The sequence below is a fragment of the Balaenoptera ricei genome, chromosome 3, assembly GCF_028023285.1.
Source record: "Balaenoptera ricei isolate mBalRic1 chromosome 3, mBalRic1.hap2, whole genome shotgun sequence".
Classification (NCBI taxonomy): domain Eukaryota; kingdom Metazoa; phylum Chordata; class Mammalia; order Artiodactyla; family Balaenopteridae; genus Balaenoptera; species Balaenoptera ricei.
This window is the reverse complement of record NC_082641.1, coordinates 99,126,829-99,152,632: the sequence shown is the minus strand read 5'-3', so window position 1 is coordinate 99,152,632 and position 25,804 is coordinate 99,126,829. Positions and strand designations below refer to the sequence as shown.

Here is a 25,804-nt window from a genome sequence, read left to right as displayed (position 1 = left end):
GACCAGTGTTCAAACCTGCGTCACCTGCATTGGCAGGTGGATTCTTAACCACTGTGCCACCAGGGAAGCCCTATTTATTTCTTTTTATTTTAAAGTGCTCTAAAATGTGTTGTGTGATTTTGTTGGCACTTATTTTAAACTATGTAAATCCTCAGAGATCTCATTCATTTTCTTACTCTTTTGGACTAAGTACTATCTTTTTAAGATACAATCTTATTTCTATGTGTACATCAGATATGTTCCTCCTAAAGCTCCATAACCACCCATGGTATGTATTCTCCAAGTCTTGCCTATTTACTCTACCCAAACTGCCACCAACTCCCACCACTGTAAACATTACTGTAATAGCTATCTTTATATATTTCACACTATAAAAATATTTGAAATTTTCTTTGTGATAAATTCTCAGTAGCAGAAGTGCTGTGTCATAGTATGTATGTACACTTAATCTGTCTACATCATGCCAGACTGTTCTTCAGAATGGCTGTACCAATCTACTCCCCATGAAGCTTTCTGCATAGCTGCTTCCCTGACAACACTCAGCATTATCCAGTTTTCTAATTTTTACCAATTTAGTACTGTTAATTTAACCTGAATTTCTCTGATTACTATCTTCAGCATGCCTTTGAGTACTTGGTTTTGAGAGTTTTCTTTTCTGTAAATTGCTCTCTCATATTCTTTACCTGTTTTCCTATTGTGGTAACTGACTTGTCAATTTACAGAAATTCCCTGCTAATTATTAATTCCTTTCCAGTTTTAAACATTGGAAATGCCTTCTCCCGTTTAGTCATCTCTTAATTTGGTCCATAGTGTTCTTCATGAATGAAAAACCTTAATTTTCCTGAGCATAATGAAGCTTTCACAGATTATTTCTTCTTTTCTAACCTTCTCATCCCTGAAGATCTTCCCCTGTGGTCCTCTCCCTGCCTGAAGTCTCACCTGAGGGTGCTGGGGACAGAATGACAGCTGCCCAAGTACAGAGGATGGATCAGTTTTGTTTGGTGCTCTTTCCGCACAACTACAACAGTGCCTGGACCAGGGTTAGTGCCATATATAAGTGCCAAATGAATGAAGTTAGAAAGTCTCCCAGAGCTATGGAGAGGTCATTTCACCTCCTGGATTCTTTAAGGTGCACGGTTCCCCACGACTTGGTTTGTGTACAAGAAAAATCCTTCTTGCTCAGGGAGGGAGGGCTGCAGTGGGGTGGAGCAATGGAAGCTGTTTGTCAGTCTCTTTCCATGATTTCAATCTCCATATCGTTCCCAGTGGATCGTTCCCAAAAGTCAGTATCTGGAAGATTTTAAATAGATATTCATATGAGTAAGTATCTTGCTGGTACAAACCAATCCAAAATGTACATTCCCACAATATTTCTGATTGTTTTCTTTATTGGGGTATAACTTACATGCAATAAAATTCTCCCATCTATACAGCATATTTGCAGGGGGAGCCTTACTTTTGATATAATTGTATTTAGCAATCTTTTGCGTCGTTTTTCCTTTTGAAATTTTTTGAAGCGTTTCCCCATTCCTAGATTGTAAAGATTATCTCATACATTCTCTTCTATCAGCTGTATTTTTTTCCCTTCCAACTTACATGTTTAATCTATCTGGGGGTAACTCATTATGTAGTCTTAGGTAGGGATCCAATTTTTCTCCATATAGTGAGACAATTTCCCCAAAAACTTCAACTAAACATTTTCTACTGAGTTGTGGTAATTCCTTTAAACTTTATTAAATTCCCATGGATATATGAATCTCATTCTGAGTGCCTTATTTTCTTCCACTTATCTGTTTATCTGATCTTATACCAATAGCACATTGCTTTTATTACTCTGGCCTTGTAGTATGTCTTAATATCTGGCAGGGCAAGCTCTTCATCTTTACGACTTCTCTTTAAGCAGCAGACAGCCATGAACTTTTATTTCTCTCTACAAATTTTACAGCAAATTTAATAGTTTCCCTAAAATATCTAACTGGAATTGTTACTGAAATTGCATTGCAATTTATATACTAAATTAAAGAAAATCTCTGTCTTAATAATATGAATTCATCCCATCCAAGAGCATGAAATGTCACTCCCTTTCTTCATATCATCTTTCATGTCCTTCACCCAAATTTTAAAGTGTGTCAGGAAAACTATTTGAAATTTGGAAATAAGACCACAAAAAGGTGAGTGGGACATCCTTTCAATATCACATGAGGGCAAAGGTCACAAAAGTATAGTTATGAAATGTATTTAGTTTATCTCATTGTTTACCATTAATAAAAGGTCTCAAACTTAGTGAGGTTACATGTTAACTTCTAGAATTTTTTCCAGTAGATGCAAATATTTTTGTGTCTAATGAAAGAGATGACTCCAAAGATTTATGGTCTGTGTTTGGGACATTAGTTTTATAACTAATTCAGCAGTCCCGATATTTCTCTGTTAAACTGCCTATAAATCCCTGGCATCTTAAGTTCTCTTTGAACTGGCCATACACCTTATTGGTTCCCTTATTAATTAATGGGTTTAAAATCTTTAACATGTTGATTTTATATTTGCATGAAAGTCATAGTTTTAACTTTTTGAAAAGCACACTTTGGTGAGTTCCTTCATAAAGGTCTTACATATTCTAGGTTACTTTAACTCTTAGATAGTTTATAGTTTTATTGCAATTATGAATGGAATATTATTTTTCTGGAGTTTCCTGATTAATTATTGCTGGTATAGAGAAATATTTTTGATTTTGTAAGTTGATGCTGTATCCAGCAACTTTGCTAAACACATACTGGTTCTAATAGGTTGTCTCTGGATTCTTTAGTTCTTTTAGGTACACAATTACAATATCAGCAATTAATGAACAGCTAGATATTATACACTAATACATTTTTAAAGATAGATAAAATGGATAAATTCCTAGAAAATTATCAAATGCCAAAATTAGCCCTAATTTTACAAATACTTCCCTTGAGGTTGATCCTAGTTTTAGCTTCTGACTCTCAATAAAATTCATATTTATGTTGTGTACATAAATGACCTCATTTAATATCCACTAAAATTCTATAAGTTAAGTGCTATGCCCATTACATATTGAAGAAGATAAATATATAAAGGGTAAGTGCATTGTACAAAGTCACAACATTAGTTTTGGTGGCTCCTTGTCAAAAATTCAGCTCTTGTGCCTTGAAATCTGGCACAATTTTCTGAGGCAGAAACTTTTGTGTGTCTCTCTGCCACTATCCTCCAGGTCATTTTACTACCTAGAAGTTCAGAAAAAAATAAAACTGATCATAGCATAGAAATGTTCATCAGCTAATAGGGTAAGTATTCACATGAGGTTTGATTTTTGCTACCCTTACATCTACAAAGGAAGACCAATTTGTTATCACAGAAAAGTGAGATATACAAAATGATATCTCATCAGGGGTCTTGCTTTCTCTTTGGAGTCTGGAGGACAAGCAGCTTCCTGTAACTGATGAAGCAGCTTTTAAGATGTGCTTGTGGCAGTGTTCCCAGATTCGGCAAATAAATATACAGGGTGCCCAGTTAAATTTAAATTTCAGGTAAACAATGGATATTATTTTAGTATAAGCATGTCCCATGCAATATTTAGGATATATCCAGTATGTGTATATGTGTGCATACTATATATCCAGTGTATATTATATATACATAGTATACATTATAATCTTTACCACAACCCTGAAAGATGATTATTATTCACCTTTTAATCTTGATAAGGAAGCTGAGGTTCAGAGATATTATGTAAATCATTCAAGGCCACCAGGTGGTAACTGGCAAAGCTGATCAAGACCATCTAAAACCCATGCTCTTATACTGCTTCCCCAGTTCCTCAAGTAACCCTGTGGGACAGCACCATGTTTCAGTTAACCCCAGTCCCATTCCCAGCCCTCTTCTCCCTTGCTCCACTCTATGGCAGGGGTTGGGAAAACTAAACTCTCCCTTTCCAGCTTCCATCACTGCCAGAGCAGGCCATGTGACACAGTTCCGGCCAGAGAAGTGAAAGCAGAAGTTGACTGGGGCTTCTGGAAAATCTTGGTTTTCACGATCAAAGGGACAAACATGAGTCACTGATCTACCCCTCCTCCTCTTGCCATGATCACAGATTTGATGACGGGTGATGTAGCCCTCATCTTGTGATGACTATCAAGGAAAGGCCAGGGGGTCTATAGAGTTGCCAGCCAACCCTGATACTATCGAAACTCTGAACCAAGAAGAGCAACACCTACCTCCATACTTCCTATTAGGTAAAGATAAAACGATTTGCTTAGCTACAGTAAGTCAGGGTGTGAATTTCCTTTCCACACTAATTATTTGGATGTTAGGGATTCTCAACAGATTCAAATTCAGCCAACATGAATTGGATGCCTAATACTTCCAGGCTCCTTGATAGATGTAATCATAATTTAACCCTTACAATAGCCTTGTGTGGTGGGGATTACTGTACCCATTTCACAAAACTGTGGTTCATAAAAGCCTCACAGCCTGTTCAAAGTCTACCCTAAGCTGGTAGCAACATCAGGATTCAAACCTGTGTCATCTGAATCTGATTGTAGGCTTTTCTCTTTTAGATATCTGGAAACACTCGTATGATACTGAAATAACAGTTTGGTTTCATTTTGAAAGTATGCATTCAACAGGAATTTTCCAGTTTTCAGAGATGAATAATCATTTTATAAGGAAATTTCACTTTTACCAAAACTCATATTCCTTAAATTCACTGAATACATTAAACTAGCCTATGGTTTTTCATTTTTATGTAGAGCAAGTTATGTTCTCTACTAGGGAGAAAAGATGTGTGATAAAATAAAGGTTGAAATCCAAGGAACATTTTTTCAAAAACCAAGAAAGTACCAAAAACTGCTACGTTACAAATGTGAAAAAAATCATGGAATATGATTGTAATAGTTACATCACACATTGGCTGAGGATGGAATATGTAATGCTGGAGAATTCTCTTACCATTGCATTTTACGCTGAGTTCATAATACTACACTGAGTGGCAATCTCTCTTCATAATGAAAATCTTTCGGCAGAGGAAAAGAAAAATAAGTTGTCATCTTAAAAAAAAAAAAAGTACTATAGAAAGGGACAAAGATTTGTCAAAGGGCAGCACAATAACAAGTTATGGGAAGGCATTACAAAGTCAAAGAGAGCTGGGTAACCACTCATTTGCCCACCATCTTAATAGGATAAATTCCTCCAGGCTCTTTAAAAGATAATGAGCACACCAATTATTTTCTCAGGGCACAGGAGCAGGTCGAGGAATTACTGCTGTGTTCTGACACAATAACACAAGCCAAACAAGTCAGAAATGTCATCGTCAAGCAGTCTAAGGATATTTGAGCAGAGAGATGTTAATCACAGGTGAGTCTTGCCAGTGGCTCTCCAATCACAGAAGTCAGGGTTCATTTTCTGTTCAAGCATGATGCTCTCAAATCAAATCTGGTATTAACGACATCCCACGATAAGGAGATTTGCAGCAACCCTAAATCTTTTGATCTCCAAGTCAGCTGTCTATTTGTCCTTGTTGTTAGAGAGCACATATTTATTCAGCTTTCAGAGCAAAATAATTCATATAGACGCCAGAGATAGGGGAAGATAGCACTGATTCATGAACATGGTTTGCTGTGCAGTAGGTCTTTTGACGTAATAATAATTGCTATTTGTTTTGTACATTAAGAATAATTTCCAGGCTTCCCTGGCGGCGCAGTGGTTGAGAGTCTGCCTGCCAATGCAGGGGACACGGGTTCGAGCCCTGGTCTGGGAAGATCCCACATGCCTCGGGGCAACTGGGCCCGTGAGCCACAACTACTGAGCCTGCGCGTCTGGAGCCTGTGCTCCGCAGCAAGAGAGGCCGCGATAGTGAGAGGCCCGCGCACCGCGATGAGGAGTGGCCCCCGCTCGCCGCAACTAGAGAAAGCCCTCGCATAGAAATGAAGACCCAACACAGCCAAAAATAAATTTTAAAAATAAATAAATTAATTAAAAAAAAAAAAAAAGAAGAATTTCCGAGTACAAATATTACAATATGTTCAAATCTATTAAGTTTTCAGGGGAAGTAACACAAGAGTTTTGCTGGCTTAAGCAGTCCTCTGAAGTTCTTTTGTTGTTTCTATTGCTGTTCCCTTGGGCTTTTAAATTTAAATTTTTTATTTAAAAATTTTAAACCTACAAAAATGTTGAAAGAAGAGAACAATAAATACCATTCATCTAAATTCATCAAAATATTAATATTTTATCACCCTTGGGTTTTTTTTCTGGGAATTTTCTTTTTTATTTTATTTTATTTTATTGATTTACAATGTTGTGTTAACATTCCTTTCTTCCTTCTTTCCTTCTTTCCTATCTCTGGACTAATCATATCTTTTTATGTAAGAATATATATACTTTCTTGCTCTACCATTTGAAAGTAAGTTCCAGACACCATGACAGTTCATCCCTAAATATCACACATCTGCTAAGAATGAGTGTTCTCCTATATAATCAGAGTATCAGTTTCATATATCCACATTCAAATTTCCCCAGTTGACAAAAATTGTTTTTTTTTATTGTTTTACTTTTTCAATCTGGGATCAAATCAAGGTTCACACATTGCCTTTGATTATGTCTTTTAGTATCTTAAATCTTTTCCTGAAGAGTATTCTTTTTGTTTCTGTTTCTATCTTCACAACATTGAAAAATTCAGGACAGTTGTCCTATATTATGCCCCACATTCTGTATTTAATTGTTCTTCACCACGAGAATCAGGTTAAATATTTTGGCATAAGTACTACATAGCACACAGGGGATGCTGTATACCTCCCATTGTGTCAGGTATCTATTCTAAAGGTTAATTTTCCTTGGCAATGAAAACACATAATCCATGGGATAATACCTCTTGCCACCTCCAACAACATTTTACTCAAAAGTTTTAGTATTCTTTGATGATCTTTGCTTGAATTGCATTCAGGTGCAAAATGGTGATTTTTTAAAAATTCTCTCCTTTTTCTACATTTACTATAATCTTCTGTAAAGAAGAGCTTTCCTACTTATTTCTTCTATCTCCCTCTCTTTCCCCTCTTCTTTCTATCACTATAGATTTATGTTCAATGTGATATAATCTCTTACCATCATTATTCTTTTCAATGCTCAAATTGTCCCGTTTTGACAAGTGGAAGCCCCTGCATCCTGGCTTCTGTTATTCTTTTGACATGATCCCATTAGTCTTGGAGCACTTCCTTGCTTTAGAGTATGACAAAATATCCCAGACTTACCTTGTATTGTCCTTGCCCCAAACCTGGACTTAGTTCTCCAAGGAACCCTGGTTCCTTTCAGTGCATGCCAATATCTGTGCGTTGTAACCACTCTGATGAAACAGAATGGATCTCCCACTCCAGATTTGGTTGGAATGTCAAGACTGATGACACACAGGAAGAGGGTATGAAAGGTTTATTACTTACTTAATGAGGCTTTCTGGGGAGAGCAGGGCAGTCTTCATAAGCTGGACTGAAAATGGTTTGTGAGAGCTGGAAGAAGACCTGCGGGGGTTTTTATGGTGGTTAGACGGTGAGGCTGGTATGAGGGCCTCTGTGCACAGGCAGGGGCTTGTGTGGCTTGAACTTCCCATCAACACCAAAGGTGGAAGCACTCAGACTTTCTTATCAGATTTCCCGGAAGAGGGGCAGAAGGGGAGGAGGGAGGGATGAGGTTTAAGATGTCAGCAAACATCAAATAAATGGGGTCAGATAAAATTAAAAATAAATAAAACTTAAAATATTTTTAAATTTTGTTTAATTTAAAAAACTTTAAAAATAGAAAATTTTTAAAATTTAAAAAAAGTTTTTAATTTTAAAAAATAAAAATAAATTAAAATGTTTTAAAAATGTTTAAAAATGGGGTCAGACTATTACACTGGGCTACACTTACATTCTTTTACATAAGTCTATGAGATAGAGATTTGTTACATAGATACCATGTGCACCCAAATCACCTTCACAGGGTACATGTGAAGTACCTGGAATAAGAACACAAGGCACTTCCAGCTCTTTAAGTGGGAAACAACCTCTCTTAATACACAGTAGCAGCAGCAAAATCATTATTCCTTTGCAAGTTACTTGACATTTTCAAATTGTTTCTAAATCAGTTATGGACAGGGCTATCAATTTTCTGTTTAGAAAATCAACTTTAGAAAGGATATGTGCTTTCATGATGTCAGAGGGCTCCTCAGAGGGTCAAAAGCATTTAAACTTCTCTCTCAGTCAAGACATCAAGATAATTCTAAGAGCCTTTATATTTCATATAAATGTCAGATTAGAGCAGCACATCATTAAATTCAATTCATAGAAACAACCATTACATTTAAACACTCAAAAAATAAAGCTACAGATCTTTGTCAAAACATATAATGATAATAACAATAAGATTAGCAGCTAACATGAACTGAATGTCTTTATGTTCCAAACACATTACAGTCATCCTCGTAACAGTTCTTTGGATTTAATATTAATATTATCTCAAGTTTGCAATGAGGAAACTGAAGCCCAAAGAGGTGAAATAATGTGACCAACATCCCACAGCAGGTAAGTGAAGAAGTGAGGATTCAAACACAAAGCAGAAAAATAACATTGAAAATTCAACATTTCGGGACTTCCCTGGTGGTCCAGCGGTTGAGACTCTGCGCTCCCAGTGCAGGGGCCCCAGGTTCAATCCCTGGTCAGGGAACTAGATCCCACATGCTGCAATTAAAAGATCCCACACGCTGCAACAAAGACCTCGCAGGTCACAACAAAGACCTGGCACAGCCAAATAAATAAATAGATAGATAGATATTTTTTTAAAAAAAGAAAATTCAACATTTCATAACTGTATTTTAGCTCTGAAAGTAGAACACAGATTGATTTCCACTAAAGATAGAAAGTGCCAGACTGGCTCAGATTTTAACCTAGTCAGCATAAACTTTTATTCTCGTCTATTCTATTTTACCTTAGAATATTAGGGTCCAGCATCCAAGACAGCCAGTAGCCAAATGACCAGGGATGGGGCAGATGAACTGTTTGGACTTTTCCAATCCAAATGATCACATCAACAATCAGTTTGGAATTCAGTGAAGTATGCCCTGTTGCGGTCTTGAGGTGATTTTTTTTGGCTGAAATCCGGATTTCTCTGTGTTGTAACCACTCTGAAGAAACAATAAATCCCCCACCCAAAATCTGGTTGGAACGTCAACACTGATGACACACAACAAGAAGGTATGAAAGGTTTATTACTTACATGAAATGAGAGAAGTGTTGAGATCAAAAGTACCTGTAGACTAATGGGTTAAAAAAATTGTTCAACCACTGACCTTCAGCTTTGGAGATCTCAATTATCACATGTGTAGTGTAAGAGTCTACATGACATATTTTTCAGAGCACTTTTACACACATCTCATTGAATCACCTCAATAACTGAGTGTGAATGACAGAAAATTTACCTATGCAAATGTGAAGCAAATATCTCATGTAATCAATGTGTGGATTCCAGTAGGCGGAGGGTGCTAAACACCTTTATAACCCCTTGGCACACAGCTTTGCTCAAATGGTTGTGCCGCAGATATAACCTTTGACAAAATGACACACCTCTGCTGCACTGCCTGTCACTTGCTTTCTGGCCCAAGCTTCTCTGTCCACTGAGATTCTGGGCTGTGATGGGTCATGTGCAAAACTGTAAGTGCAAGGAAATTAACACCCCTGGAGCAACCCTTGGTTAACATAGGATAGGAACTGGGAAATAAACACTCACCTTTCCCCATCCCTGGTGTACGATTCTGAGGCACATTCTGTAGAACTCCACTGGGGCCCTGCTAGTATTGAGCCCCAGGTGCACCCAGCCACCTTCTTAAAACTGCATGCTTGGATTGGCTTCCTTTCTTCCCTGTTCCACTCTTCCCAATCTGCTGTGCCTATCCTGCTTTATCAGATTTGGCTACAGTAGTTAATTAATAAATGGTTAATATACACTTCAAGAAAAATCACATTCCCTGGGAACCATTCATCAAGCCCTTGTCATAGAATCTGCTTTAGGTGGGAACCCAAACAAAATCAGAGAGTTTAAGTAACTGTTAATTTTAGAATAGATATGGTATGATACAATTTATAAATCAAAAATACTTAGAAGAAACACAATCTGGTTAACAGGTAAAGTCACAAGGCAATTGCAGGAGAAAAAGAGTATCTTTCTCGAAATGTCCATCAATAGGGGAATAATTATATTATGATCTGTCACTAGAAGTAAATAAATAACATTTGCCTAAAAAATGGGATAGACCTACAGCAAAGATTTATACTAAATCTCGATATTAAAGACATCAAAATATCTCCAATCAAAATGTTAATTTTAGAATAGATATGGTATGATATAATTTATAAATAAAAAATCTCTATAAAGCTATAAATCACATATAAAGCACCTACATATGTAAATTCATGGACCAAAAGTCTTGAAATCAGACAGCTAGTGATCAATAATCTCTACAAAAGGAAGTAGTCTTGACAGTGGGGTTGGGGGGTTATGAAGGGGGACTTTCATTGTACTTTTATACATTGTACCCTTTAAAATAACTGTTTTTTTTAATTAATTTATTGATTTTTGGCTGCTTTGGGTTTTTGTTGCTGCTAGCGGGCATTCTCTAGTTGCAGTGAGCGGGGGCTACTCTTCACTGTGGTGCACGGGCTTCCCATTGCAGTGGCTTCTCTTGTTGCAGAGCACAAGCTCTAGGCATGCAGGCTTCAGTAGTTGTGGCACGGGGGCTCAGTAGTTGTGGCATGGGGGCTCTAGAGCGCAGGCTCAGTAGCTGTGGTGCATGGGCTTAGTTGCTCTGCAGCATGTGGGATCTTCCCAGACCAGGGCTCGAACCCATGTCCCCTGCATTTGCAGGCAGATTCTTAACCACTGCGCCACCAGGGAAGCCCAATAATTCAGTTTTTTATAAAGAGAATATTCCTAATATTATTCCTAATTTTTAAAAATATATAGTTGGATAACACTATGAAAAATTAACTGATATATTTTTTATTATTTCTCTTTGCTCCCTGGATTTTTTCCCCCATCCAGTCAGCTAGGCACTCTGAGTTCACTGCATTAGGAAGGTAAAGACTCAGCAGAAATGAGGGAGAAAAAAAGAAACTTCTCAGCTTTGGAATGTTAAAAACGGAGGCCACAGTAGAACAGGTGAGAATTCTGTGAACAAAATATAAATCTCATCTCAAATGTAAAAAGTATTCTCTGCACTAGGAGGCAGGAGAGGGAGGGAGGGAAGGACTGAAGGGGAGAGATCAGTGTGGCCAGGGACATGGAAACTGTGCTTGAGGACGACATGCCCAGGAAGAGAATCAGAACCTGGAGGAGATCCAGCCTGCACGTGATCATTGCCTCCAGCCAGCACCCCCATCTCAGACCTCGGGCAATTCACAGAGTGAGTGGGAGTAAGTCAGGAGGGCCACGCACATAGTCTGTGTGGCAAGGGTTGTGGCCATTCCCTATTTGTGAGAAGTCCCCAGCAATTTCCAGGCCTCCTTCTGGAAAATGCTGCTGGACGTCCCTAGTGCTATGTGAAAGCTTGTTCACGAACCCTGAAAGATACAGATGTAGATGACTGATAGATAGTTGCATAGATAGATAAATGTAATTAAATGAAACATCCAGGAAAGGTTTGGAAAATGCCCTTTATTGCCTATGATATTTATACTGTCATATGATGTTAGACTGAGTGCTGGGCCCTTCATCCTCCTTCAGACCACTGGCACTCTGTCTGCTACTACTATCCCGAGGGTCCTTTCTTCTCCCTGGAAGGGATAAAACAAATGAGGCAGAACAGGAAGAGACAAGAAGCACCATAAGCTCTGCTGGTCGGGGTTACCCTCCAGCGTTGCCTTAAAGCTCAGAGCCACACACACCGCAGTGAGCTTGGCTCCAGATCAGCTTCTGCACAATGAAGGTTCTGGAACATTTCCATATCTCGGGGGACCTCATTTCCACCTGACTCCCTTTCACATTTCCCTTTGTCCCAGAAGGCTAGGTACACTGGTCAGGGTGAGATCTCAGCTCAGGCCACAGGCTCTCAGACCTCAAACTTCTGGTCATGCGAGGCCCCCTGTCCTCTCTTCAGACCACCCCTGGCTCTCTCTGCCGAGAAGGAGCTGCTGGCAGTACGTCCTCTTAGAGCTGAGGTCCATCATGCAGACCCTGAGAAAACTCCTAGTCAAAACGCTCCACATTCTTGTTTAAGTCAACAGAGGTCAATTCCTTTGAAAGTGCTGGGTGTGTACCAAGTTGATGCAACTGCAGAGCCATTAGATAAACCAGCACATCTCTGCGGCCCCTTCCCTTACACTCCTCTGGGCCCTCGTGACATAGGCTCAGAAGACTGTGCCAGCCTCAAGCCTCACCTCTTCCAACAGAAGTCCACACCGTCTTCTAGGATCTTGTCCCATGAATCTCAGTTGCTGTGTGGAAATCAAAAGAGAGAAAAACACTTCTTAGCTAAAGAGAATTTCCTGTGGAAGCTGAAAAGCTCAGGATAAATTCCCACTTACAGTCATGACTTTATTATTACATGACTGGGCCAGAAGCACGGGAGCCGGTTATCTCCCCTTCAGTTCCCCCTGAGGTGCTAAAGCCCCCAACTCTCCCTTATGGAAGCATGAGTCTGGGGTGGAGAGACGGGACTGGCTCGGAGAAGGTACAGCTCCCTCCACAGCCCCAGCCCCTGCTCACTTCCTGTCCTTCGGAGAATGAAACACGCAGCCTGGACATTGGCTCCACGGTCTCCTCGGGCTGAGGTCTTCCCCCGTGGGCTGCTCCTCCTCATTCTCCTTTGCTCCTTGCTTCTCCTCCTCCTCTCCTCCTCCTCCACCTCCTCCTCGGTGGTGCTCTCGGATTCCACATTGCCCATCAGCTGGGCCATGGTGAGATGAAAGACATGGCAGCTGAAGCCCTCCTGGACGCCGTACCGCACGTGCTGCCGGAGGATCTCCAAGGTGGGGAACACCCGGCAGCAGGCCATGCACCTGAAGCCGGCCTCCATGGTCACCAGCCAGTCCGGTGTCTTGGCCCTGGGTCTCTCCTGGACTGCAGCTGACCCTGATGGGCTGTATGGCTCTGCCCTTTCCTCACACTCTTTCTCCTCCCCAGTGGGCTCACTGTCAGACAGGCGGTTTCTGGTGGACACAGCAGAGCGGGGAGAACCTACCCGCACATCCTCAGGAAGGGTCACTTCTTCTATCCTCGGCCGCTTTTCTAGCAAGCCCGAGGGTTCCTCTGTCTCCCAGGAGACAGCTACACCCTTGATCGTTTTCACCCGCATGTAGTATATTTTCATGCCTCTTTCCTCTTTGTTTGTATACAGAGAGGTCTTACTGAATGAAGGGGATGAGAAGGCGACACACTGTGGTGGGGGAGCGGTCTCCTCTTGTTCCTGAACCCGGGCTAGGGGTGCTCTAGGCTGGGGAGTGTCTCGATGTAATCTCCAGATTCCTGGGAAAGGAAATTAAAAACATAATAACATGCGTGGGCCATGCTGGAAGCTGAGGGAGCAGGTGTGGTAGATGAGAGAGGGACATTTGCATGACGTAGCTGTGTCATGAGCTTGGTGTCTGTTGGCCGTAGGATGGAGTGGTGTATCTGGTGTCATCTGTGGGCTTTTCATCTGCGTGTGGGGGATACTGGAGCAGTGTCTGTATACAGGGGTGTGGAGTATGGTGGTGAGGGCTGTGGTATGTGAGGGATGCGGGTGGATGCGTGTACTACGAGGAGTGTGAGTTTGGGAATATCGGTGGTGCATTACTTGTGGAATGGGGGTGTAGGAGAGGAGCACTGTGGATCACGTGCTTGGGGTTTACGTGTGCACTGAGAATGGCTGTGCCTGGAGAGCGGATGTATGTGTGAGCTGGGTGGACCTCAGCTGGATGGTCCTGCTCTCAGGCTGGAGGTCTATGATGAAGAACTCTGTCCTTCTCTGGAAGCAAAGGCAAAGGCAAACCCTACATTTTCCTCTGAAGATGCTTAATCTGGTCTGCCCTCCACCTCAAGCCCAGACCTTTCCGGCCCCTGCTCCTTAACTTCCCCACCATGGTGGTACCAGGATTCACACGCCCCCAGACTCAGCTGAGATCCACGCCCTCGTACAGCTCAGCCATCCTGCTCAGGCTCCTCCACAGAGCCCTCAGCGCCTCTGATGACCCTGGGTTTCCTCTCAGCCTCCCTGGGATCTGTGTGCCTCCTGCCTCCCAGCCAAGCAGCCCCTCACCTGAGGAGCCCCGCGCCCTTACCACCGCGGATGAGCTTGCGTGGAGAAGAAGCACAGAAGTATTCAGAGGCAGAGGAGACCTCCCCTGGCCCTGGGCTGCAGCCTTGGGCCACCACAGGGGATCCAAGCTGAGGGGGATCCTCTTGTGACTTCGAGATTCCTGAGGGAGGAATGAAAGGCTCAGGGTGGGTTCCTCAGTCCTCTGTCCACAAATATTTACTGACGGTCTGACACGTGTCAGGTGCAGTGAATACACACAGTTGAGAGTGTGGTTCCCAGTGGATACTCCAGTATTTAATTAAAATCAATACTTATTCTGTCAGTGTCTTGTGGGTAATGTGGGCCTAGGTGGTGACTGTGAGTATGTGTGAAGAGTGAGTGATGTGTATCACTTAAGTCTGTGGTAAGTGTGGGGTTGGCGTGGGGAGCACAGTGCAGATGTGTGTATCTGTATCTGTGGCCTCTGTGTGCATGATTTCTGTTCACAAGTCAGGAATTCTGGTACATGTAACTTTTCCTCATCACACGGTGTGGCTTGTATTTACGGTGTGTGTCCATTCATTCATTCACCAAGGTTCAGTAAGCAGCTACTCCTATGTATCCGGCACTCTTCCATTGTTCTAGTCTCTGGTAAGGCTGCACATTCTAGTAGAAGAAGACAAACACTAAACAACAATACAATAAATATATAACACATCAGCTGGCGGTAAGTATATAAGGGTTGCCAGACTTAGCAAACAAAAATACAGGGCACCCGGTTAAAGTTCAATTTCAGATAAACCCAGAATAATTTTGTAGTGTAAGTATTCCCATGCAGTATTTGGTCTTACTTATTTTTCGTGTAAGTATGGCCCCTACAACATTTGGGACATACTCATACTGAAAAATTACTTGTTGTTTATCTGGAATTCAAATTTAACTGGACAGCCCATATTTTATCTGGCAACCCTGACATGAGTTAGTGAGACTGTGCTTTACTGTGGTTTGTACAAAGCGGGTCTGGCATCACTAAAGAATGTGTTATAAGTGTGGTGTGTATGACATGTGACTGGTTCTTACAGAGGTATTTAGAGATAGCTGAAGTTAGCTGTGTTTGCGAGAGTTGAGGAGATACATATATATAGTGTGTGTGTCATATATATATAGTGTGTGTGTCTATATACATATCTCATCTCCAGCGTTTGGTGTTGGAGGAGAGGATTGTGACACAGGTGGGTTGTATGAGAACGTAGTACAGGAGTGATGCGTGTATATACCTACATGTGCTGTGTGTGGTTTAATAAGGAAGTTATATGTGGGGTGTGTGATATATTTGCTGTATCAGAGTGTACATGGTGTATGAGTTACTGTCTCATAAAACACCCCTAACAAGAATTCTGTATACACCGAGTGTCACCCAGGTCCAGGCAGGGTGACAAGAACTTTACCATGCAGACTTTATATCTGATGAGCACTCTACCCCCATTCATCCCGCCCTTCTCTCCACTACCGCGCGCGCACACACACACACACACACACACACACACACACACACACACGGCAAAATAGAGAAAAATATTCTGAATGGTCAGGGCAGGGGCAGTCATTGCCTTCCCCAGCCTGTCCCAGCCACTGCCTGAAAATCTGCCTGCTGTCTAGACCTCCACTCCCAGGGCCCATCCTAGTCTCCAGGGCCCTGGGCCTGGTAGGAGCTACTGGGCTCTAATCTGGGGCAGAGGCCTCCAGCTGGAACTCTGGGGTAGGCTCCACTCTACCCCACTTCCTCACGTGACCACCCCTCTCCCAGGGCAAGCTACTCGCCTACATTTAAGGCACGCAGGCACCACGTGGCCCGTGGCTCTCAAAGCTCCCCGCAGGACCCTGAGGACATCTCTCACCCCCGCCCATGCGGTCTCAGTCTCTGGAAAGCCCTTCCCTTCCCTTGATCTCCTTTGGGAAATTCTTCCTGTCGAAGGAATAAAACCTCCTTGCCTTCAATGACACCATCCCTAGACAAACAATCTCCTTTCGAACTGCATTCCACTTCTCAAGATACTTTTCAACAAGGCCTTCAACTCATGGGGCTTCTCTTTCCACTTTGGTAAAAGGGGCCAAGCAGCTCATGGGTCTCTCTCAGCATCCTTGCATCCTTCACACCCCCCACCTCATGACCCCAGGGGAAGATCAAAGAGAATAAGAGAGAACTCGGGGACTGAGAAAAGCTGCACCTCTAGGTCTGTGCAAGCAGGATGCAGCCTGCTGTGAGTCCGACAAAGCTCCAGGCCCGGCAGCCCCAGGAGAGGGTCCTCAGACCAGCGGAGCTGACCTCCCATCTCCCAGGGGCACCTGGCCGTTCTGTGCCGTCTCACACCACAGGGACCCTCCACGTGGATACGGCAGCATCAGTGAGACAAGGTCTCTCGCACCCTGCTTCACAGGTGACGCCTTCTCAGTCCCCCCCTTCCTAGAGAAGGCTCAGTTTGGCAGAAACCCATGTGCCCCAGACAAGTTGCCCCCCACATACCTCCTCCCTTCTCCGCAGTTTCCTGGGACTCTTCACTTTCCAGATGTTTCCTCTTTTGTCGCCGTCTCATCGTACCAACTGGAAGATTCCCTTAGAAGATGCCTCACGTCCAACTCCTCCTCTTCCCTACAGGTTGGCCCTTCTTGGCTTTTGGGAAATCCGTTGAAATGATTCAATACAAATAAAAATAGTCAAGTCTCCTAAATGGCTGAAGAACTTGGACCACTTAGTGAACCAGCAGTACTGCTTAGTGCTCACCAGGGCTGTTAAGTTTCAAAAGGTTGCCAGGCCTACAGCAGAATTCTCTAACCTCAGTGATGACATCAGAGCATTCCGTGGACCTAGGTTCAACAGTCTCTGCAACAGCACAGACCCCATTTTCAAGAACAACTCCTTTTTCCCAGCAGAACCTTTCCCATGAATTCAACTCTCACATCTTTCAAATGTGGCAGGATACTTTGAGATGTTAATCTGTTCCTGTTCATTTTTTTCCTTTTCTTCCTTTATTTCACCCTTTCCCTTCTGCATTCAAGTGGGTAGCAGATCCTATGTTCACTGGCCAGTGGAAGAGCCCAGCAGGGCATAGCAGAAATAGCATGCTGATCATCTTGGCTTTTATTTCTAAAATCGCAAACTCCATGGAAAAGAGAGGATACTTGAGCAGAGACATAACAGAAGCAGGTTTTTGAAATTAGGTACTGTCTTGTTGCCCTACTGGAGTGTTGAAATGTGCTAATTAAGTCAGAGAGAGATGTCTGTAAATCCTGGAGGAGCAAAGGCCTCTCAAGTGTGGCTGGAGGGGTAAATGGAGCAAAAATTCTAAAAGGAGATGGCTATAGTGTGCATACAAGCAGAATCATGGCAACCTGTCCCACGCATGGCACAGGAGCCACCAAACCTAAAGGAGGCATGGCCCCCGAGCTGATGGGCACCTACACTTACAACTGTGGGCTCCAGTCAACAATGATCATGCTTCCACCCACTCCCTCAAAACCTTGGCCCTGTATGACTTTCAAATAGGGATGGCAGAAATCCAAACAGGACACCAGCAGGATCAAGGCTTAAAATACAAATTACGTGGAGTCATAAAAAAATTTTCGTGCTATTTCTTGCACACCTCTGCTTGTGGGCTGTAATTTATACCAGTTATAAGTGGCAATGCATCTGGATCCTCCTGATTCCACTCTAGAATTAGAGACACCTCATTTTGAGGTAGTGGCCAGGATCCAGTGGGAAGACTGGTGCACGGGATGAGGTAGACTCCCAGAAGTCACTGCTTTCATTAGAAATACCCCATGGACTGAGGCGGGTCCCAATTTGAAAGGGCACTGCAGAATGACTTAAGGTTTCAGGCAGCGGGAGAGTGAAGAGAGGACAACTTCAGCCTTGTGAGGGTTTGCTGATGAGATTCAATCTTCCTGCTTCTTGGAGAATCCCTAGAAAAGAAGGGGCAAGGAGGATTGTTTTTCTTAATTATTTTGTGCTAGAAATTTTCAAACATACACAAAGTAAAGAGAATGATATAAAAGGAATGCAGCACCACTTACCCATCACCCAGTTTCAACAATTATCAAAAGTCTGCCATTCTTCTTCTGCTACACACACACACACAAACACACACACTCACTCGCACACTTTTAGTTTTTTGTGTATGTATTTTGGTTTAGGAGTTTGGGGAGGGTGGGGGAAGTGCTGTTTTTTATTGTAAATCTCAGACATTATGTCATTTCTCCTTACATGCCATAGTATTTACCTCCAACAGATAAAAACTTGTTTCTAACATAACATCATTATCTCACCCAACAAATTTAATCATCATTTCTTCTTACCACAATAACTAAGCCATACTCAATTGCCTCCAAATGTGTTTAAATGTCTTTTTTATACATGATCTATTGAAATCAAGATCTAAAGAAAGTCCACGCCTTGCAATATGTCCATGTGTCTTTTAGTCTACAACAGTTCTCCCTCCCTTTGATTTGGCACCGATTTATTGAAGAAACTAAGTAATTTATCCTGTAGAATTTTCCACAGGAGTCTGTTGATTGTATCCCTGTGATGTCATTTAAGATGTTCCCTATTACCTCTATTTCCTTATAAACAGGTAGTTATAGCTAGAGAATTGATTAGGTTTAGATTCGATTTCATGTTACTACAAGATTATTTTATAAGTGATGCTGTGTACCTTCCTATTGCATTGTAACAGTAAGTACAAAAAGTTGTCCGGTTTTTAATGAAGTTAAGATTGATCAGTGAGCTCAGGTACTGTCAGCTTGGTCCCTCCATCCATAATCCATATAATATATTATATACTAATATAATAATGTTGATACTATGATATTATTAATATTAATATTAATAATATATTATTATTCTCACCATTTTGCAGATGAAGAAACTGGGGTACAAAAAGCTTACTATGCCCAAGATCATAGAGCCAATATGTGGCACCTCAGGTATTCCAACTCCAGACGATCAAACTCTAGGGCTCACTCATTTAATCATTATTAAACACATTTAAACACTATTAGCCTCCTCACAGGGTTGTAATAATAAAATTTAAAATAAAGCATTTAGCACAGTGCCAGTTGCATAAACAGTGCTTAAAAACATTAACGCAAAAAGGAAAGAAAAATACTTTTTAAAAAGTTTAAATTCTGATTAAAACATTGACAAATACTTCCTTTCTGTTAATTTATCTTTGTTTCTCTAATTTCCTTTTTTCTTGGACTCTCTTCCATTAAAATGTCACTGCCCTTCCACCACTGTGACTCACTGATGTTTTACCTTTCCCTTGTTCCTGGTCCCCAGTCACCTGCTCCAACTTCACCCATTTCTTCCTTTCAAAGCTCATTTTCTCAATTTCAAGGCTGCTGACAGATCAGCTTGTGAAACATTAGAGAGTTTCTTTTCATACCATTCGTTTCAGAATATCACCAGAATAAACGTGTTTGTGGTACTTGAGACAAACACCCCAAAATACATGGACAGTTGCAGTGAGTATCTGTCAGACCCTTCAGTACGTAAACAGAGGCTTCTCAGTGATCAAAAGGGATCAAGAAAAGGATCTCCCTGCATTGTGGGTGCTGCTTACAGTCTGAGGTACAAGCAAAAAAAAAACAAATAAACTAAATAAACGCTTTATTTGATTCACTGACAGATCATCTTTCTTTTTAATTAATAGCATAAGTGCTAACTCACTTACCTTAACCTTTCCTCACAAATGATACCAATGAGGATAATTTGCATATGCAAAAGATTCCACTCAGGGAGCTTTAATTAAGGTCCCTGACAACTTCTCTGATTGCATTTTTCACAACTGCCAAGAAACAGTGAACTGCAGTGTGGACTTCTTTCCCCTGCTGGAAGAATACTGTTTACAGAATTCTGAATGATTCGATGATCACTAGTGAAACATCAGCAGATGACACATAGATGATTCCACAACTGATGCACTTTGTCTCCTCAGGCAGCCTTGAATTATCCTAAGTTTTAGGAAAGCAACATCTATAACAGCTTGACTCTTCTTTGGAACTAAGCCGAGTATGAATTAATTTAATTTATTTTAATTATATTAGGTATTTCCCAATGAAGAAACATTCCCAGGCACCATAAGGAAACTTGCAATTTAGGATCTCCCATTGATATAACCAATATTTTATGATAACTGTAAATGGAGTATAACCTTTAAAAATCGTGAAACACTACATCGTAACTTATAAAAGATTGTACATCAACTATACCGAAATTTTTAAAAAGAAAGACCTTCCATTGAACAACCTTTTCAAGGTGGTTGGCACATTGACATTTCCAAGGTTTGCACTGGTTCCTCTATTCCTGTGGAAAACAGCCATTTGCTCTGACTTCTGCACAATGGTTAATTAATAAAAAAATTAAACTACACATCAAAAGACATGAATGGATCCACATCTCACACTGAAATATTCCTCCAGCTGAAGAGTTTACATATTGCTTACTCTTTCAGTCATCACTTGTTTCAAATGAGTAATTAAAGGAAAAGCAAAATTCTCAGGACCCACATATTCAATGGTATCTGTGTTTGTCTAATGTCAAGGATGTGCATTTCCTTGCATTTTAGGAGATAATATTTTCATGCCAAATATCAATATACTTCAGTGGTAATCATATAAATGTCTATAATTTCAATTTTTTCTGTGTGTTCCCAGTCTAGTTAACTCAAATATAGAACCTCATATTAAACACTCTGAAACATTGTGTCCTCCAGCTTTATCAGTTGAAGAAGTTGTACTGAACTTTAAAATATAATGAAATAAGATGTTTTTAAAGGGGAATACTTAGCACCATTTTAACAGAGCACTCTTGGTACAGGAATCAAAATTATTAGCAGTGCCTTTTTTTTTTCTTGTTTTAAGAGACTTCTCATTTTTGGCTGATGGTTACATCTCTAAATAGATTTCACACTCCATGCTCAGAGAAAGAAAACCACACACAGCTCTCCTAATATCCAAATATTAACCTCTACACTCATCATCACAAAAGTCCAATCTCTATCCCAGAACCTATTCAATTAACTACAAAATCTTTGCTGGACTCGAGTTCTCACCAAAAAAGCCTGTCTGTGAGGACACTGTACTCCTTTAACCTCACTATTCTACAGGATGTTCCTACATTCCAGAATGTACCTGAAAGGGTTAAAAAAAAAGTCCTTTCCTGTGATCCTGTGAATTAATCAGAAGGACTGCTCTCGAAGACAAAGAATGTCCCACATGAGGAGAGATCTGAGTGTAAGAACTACTGCTTGGTAAAAGCTCTGGCTTAGGGATATGCCATCATTTAGCCATAGGAAGTTCAACTTACTATAGTTCAAAAACAAGAAAGGGATTACTTGCAGAATCCAATTGAAGATGGTAACAATCCAAGAGGCAATTGATTCCAAGGGAGGCACTGACGCCAAAGCTAAGCAGGGCTCTAAGAGAATAACCAACATTGGAGGTCAGAAATCGGGTCACAGAGTAAGGGTATCAGGAGGGGGCAGCAGGCGATCAGCTCAGAGGACACCTGCTCCCCAGGAGTGACACACCCCCACCGGTCCTTAAAGACCTACCAGGGCAATAGTGCCTGGCAGGAAATATTGGCGAGAGATGAAAGCTTTTCCTTTGGAAGCTTTGATGGCTCTCCATAACCTACTACTACCCAGAATCATCCTGTGCTGCTGGAAGGCATGCAGCTAACAAGTGAGAATGGCACTTTCATCCATTTGTTTCTCAATTCTAGAATGCTATCATTTTAAAAGAATATTCGAAAGAGATCTTACAGTGACCTCGGAGAAGGGGGAGCCATACCCCCTGGCTACTGGCATACTGGGTGCCAATATGTTGCTGTCACACACACTCATTGAGTGCTGACTCCACCTCTCCCAATATCACCTTCCCCACAACCATCACTATCAGTCAGTTCACCAGGAACCAAGAAGCAATATTACCCAAAGCTACCAAAAATTTAATTTTAAGTTCAAAATGGTTTCAGAGGGTGTCAAAATTGCTAATGCTACAGGGTGTAAGCCAATGCTTCTCAAACTTTAATGTGCACACAAAGCTCCTGAAGGATCTTGTTAAAATTCTATAGTTCTGGGGTGTTAACTGAGTGCTTGCATTTGTAACAAGCACTCAGGTGATGTCAAAAGCTGCTGATCTATGGATCACACCGTTGAGTCCCTTGGTGACTCAGAACCCCCATAATTGTCCAATACTCTTGATGCTCCTTCAGATTAGAATTCAGCCTACAATCAAATCAAATTCTCCAAACCGAGGGTTCTCAAACTGAACTCCATGGGTCTCCAGCTCTGGCACCAGACTGCCTAGGTTTTCATCTCAGTTCCTCTGCTTACTTCCTCCATTTCCTCATCTTATACAATGAGTATAACATAGAACCTGTCTCATCAGGTCATTGCTGGAATTAATTGAGATGACTCAGGTAACATGCATCCCATAGTTCTTAGCATGGTAATCAAACAACAAAGGTTAGTTGTCCTTAGAGGACCCCAAGATGAACTCCAGGGCACTCTGTGAAGCCTTCAAAGTTATTTCTAAAATATTCTATGTGCTGAAATTCATTTACCTGAGAGAGAGTCTATGTCTTTCATAGATTCTCAATGGGATTCACAACCCCAAAAAGTTTGAGAACTGAATTTAGCAGCACATTAAAAGTATATACAGCATGCACAAGTGAAATGCAGTGATGATTTAACATATGAAAATCAATCATTGTAATACAACAAATTAACAAAAGGAAAGACAAAACCACGTGATTATATCAAATGATGTAGAAAAACATTTCACAAAGTTTAATACCCTTTCATGATATAAACACAGTGAACTATTAATAGAAGGAAAGTACTTCAACATAATAAAAGCCATATATGAAAAACCCACAGCTAACATCATACTCTGCAGTGAAAGACTTAAAGCTTTTCCTCTAAGACCAGGAAAACGGAAGAGATACCCACTCTCATCACTACTATTCAACATAGTACTAAATGTCCTAGCCACAGAAATTAGACACACAAAAAAATAAAATAAAAGGCATCCAAATTTGAAAGGAAGAAGTAAAATGATCTCTGTTCACAGATGACATATTAGGCACAAAAATTCCTCAAGATTACACACACACACACACACACACACACACACACACACACAAACCTGTTAAACCCAAGAAATAATTTTAGCAAAGTTGCAGAATACAAAATTAACATACAAAATTCGGTTGCATTTTTATACATTAACAATGATCAATCTGAAAGAGAATTAAGAAAATAATCTCTTTTACCACAGCATCAAGAAGGAGAAAATGCTTAGGAATAAACTTAGCCAAGAAGGTGAAAGACTTGTACATTGAAAACTACAAAACACTGCTTAAAGATATCAAGGAAGACTGTATTTGTATATAAATGGAAAGACATCCCATGCTCAAGGATTGGAATATCGTTAAAATGGCTATGCTACCCAAAGAAATCTACACATTGAATGCAATTCCTATCAAAATCCCAGTAGCAGAAAAATATCTTATGATTCTTATGGAACCTCAAGTAGCCATAACAATCTTGAAATTGAACAAAGTTAGAAGCCTCACACTTCCTGATTTCAAAACACAGTACAAAGCAACAGTAATCAAAGTGGTATGGTACTGGTAGAAAAACATTTAGCCCAATTTAGCAGAATAGAGAGCCTAGAAATTAACCCTTGCTTATATGGCCAAATGATTTTTGACAAAGGTGCCAAAAATACACAATGGGGAAAATACAATCTCTTAAACAAAGGATATTGTCATTCACTTCTGGATATCTACTTGCAAAAGAATGAATTTAAAAACTAAGTACAGGACCAAAACTATAAAACGCCTAGAAGCAAACATAGGGTAAAAATTTCAGGACATTACCTTTGGCAATACTTTCTGGGATATGACACTAAAAGCACATACAACCATGCAAAAGTAGACAAATAGGACTACATCAAATTTTAAAACTCCCATGCAGGTAAGGAAACAATCAACAGAATGACAAGGCAACCTATTGGAATGGGAAAAATATTTGAAAATCTTATATCTAATATGGGATTAATATCCAAAATATCTGAGGAACTTCCACAACTCAACACAAAAAAAACACAAATAACTGATTTTTTAAGTGCAAAGAACTTGAATAGACAATTCTCCAATGAAGATATACAAATGGCCAACAAGCATATGAAAAGATGCTCAACATCACTAAACTTAAGAGAAATGCAAATCAAGACCACAATGAGACATTATCTCACACCCATTAGGATGGCCACTGTCAAAAGAACAGAAATAACAAGTGTTGGAGAGGACATGGAGAGGTTAGAACCCTGTGCCCTCCTGCTGGGAATGAGAAATGGTGCAGAAATAAATCTGCACACTCTGCAACATTATGCACAATAGTGAGGAGGTGGAAGCAAACCAAATATTCCTTCACAGATGAATGGACATACAAACAATGAAATATTATACAGCCTTAAAAAAAAAAGAAGGGAATCCTGTCAAATGCTACAACATGGATGAATCCTGAGGACATGATGCTAAGCAAAATAAGCCAGTCACAAAAGGACAAATACTGTATCATTCCTCTCATATGAAGTATGTAGAGTAGTCAAAAGCATAGAAAGAGAAAGTAGAAAAGTGGTTGCCAAGGAAGAGCTGGAAGAAGGAGGGTGGGGGAGTTAGTGTTTAATGGGTATCGAGTTTCAGTTCTGCAAGATGAAAAAGTTTTACAAGTCTGTTGCACAACAACGTGAATACACTTCAACAGCTAAACTATACGCTTAAAATGACTTAGATGATAATCACTGTCAGGTGTTTTTATTACAATTTTTAGATATATACTGACGTCTGAGTGCTAACCACAGAGAATATCATTTAATTTGTCTGGGATGCGGACTGGACACTGGGATTTTTTAAAGGCCTCCTGTAATTCATCAGGGCCATACAGGACCATGGGCCTAGTGTTGTCAAATGTTATGATTTTTCCAAGAGAGGCTAAAATCAAGATTTTTATCTTTATTTTTAATGTTTATATAAACATTGCTGATTTTTTTTAATGCTGGCAACTAATTTTTTTAATTCTGTGCGAACCAAACACACCACTTGCTGCCTCTTGGGCTACCGATCTCCAAGTTCCTTTCTAGCTTAACATGTCTGTGGATCAAAATTAAGTTTCCTGTGTCTCAGTAGCTGGCCTCCTTACCAGGGGACTCTCCTCTGGCTTTTGAATCTTCCTATGTGAAGTACTCATCAATAAAATGGGTCACTATGCACAATGGGGGGGTCCCAAGAAGTGTTTCATGGTTACAAGTCCTTAGCAGGTGTGGATTATCATTTTGGTCAGTAAACTAGATTGGAGGTTTTTGAACAACAATTTCAGGCAGAGAAACCTGTTTCTTTTGAGGGGGTGGGCGGTGTTTGTTTATTTGATTTCCAGTTTGAGAGAACCCTGTAGTTTAAGCTGAATAGTACATGGATTCCTAAATACATTT

At 40.6% G+C, this 25,804-nt stretch overlaps 1 pseudogene; it reads right to left on the bottom strand.

Moving 5' to 3' along the window:
* Nucleotides 1-11,668: 11,668 nt before the first annotated feature.
* Nucleotides 11,669-16,866, bottom strand: LOC132362452 (protein FAM170A-like; annotated as a pseudogene).
* Between the last annotated feature and the right edge of the window lie 8,938 nt (nucleotides 16,867-25,804).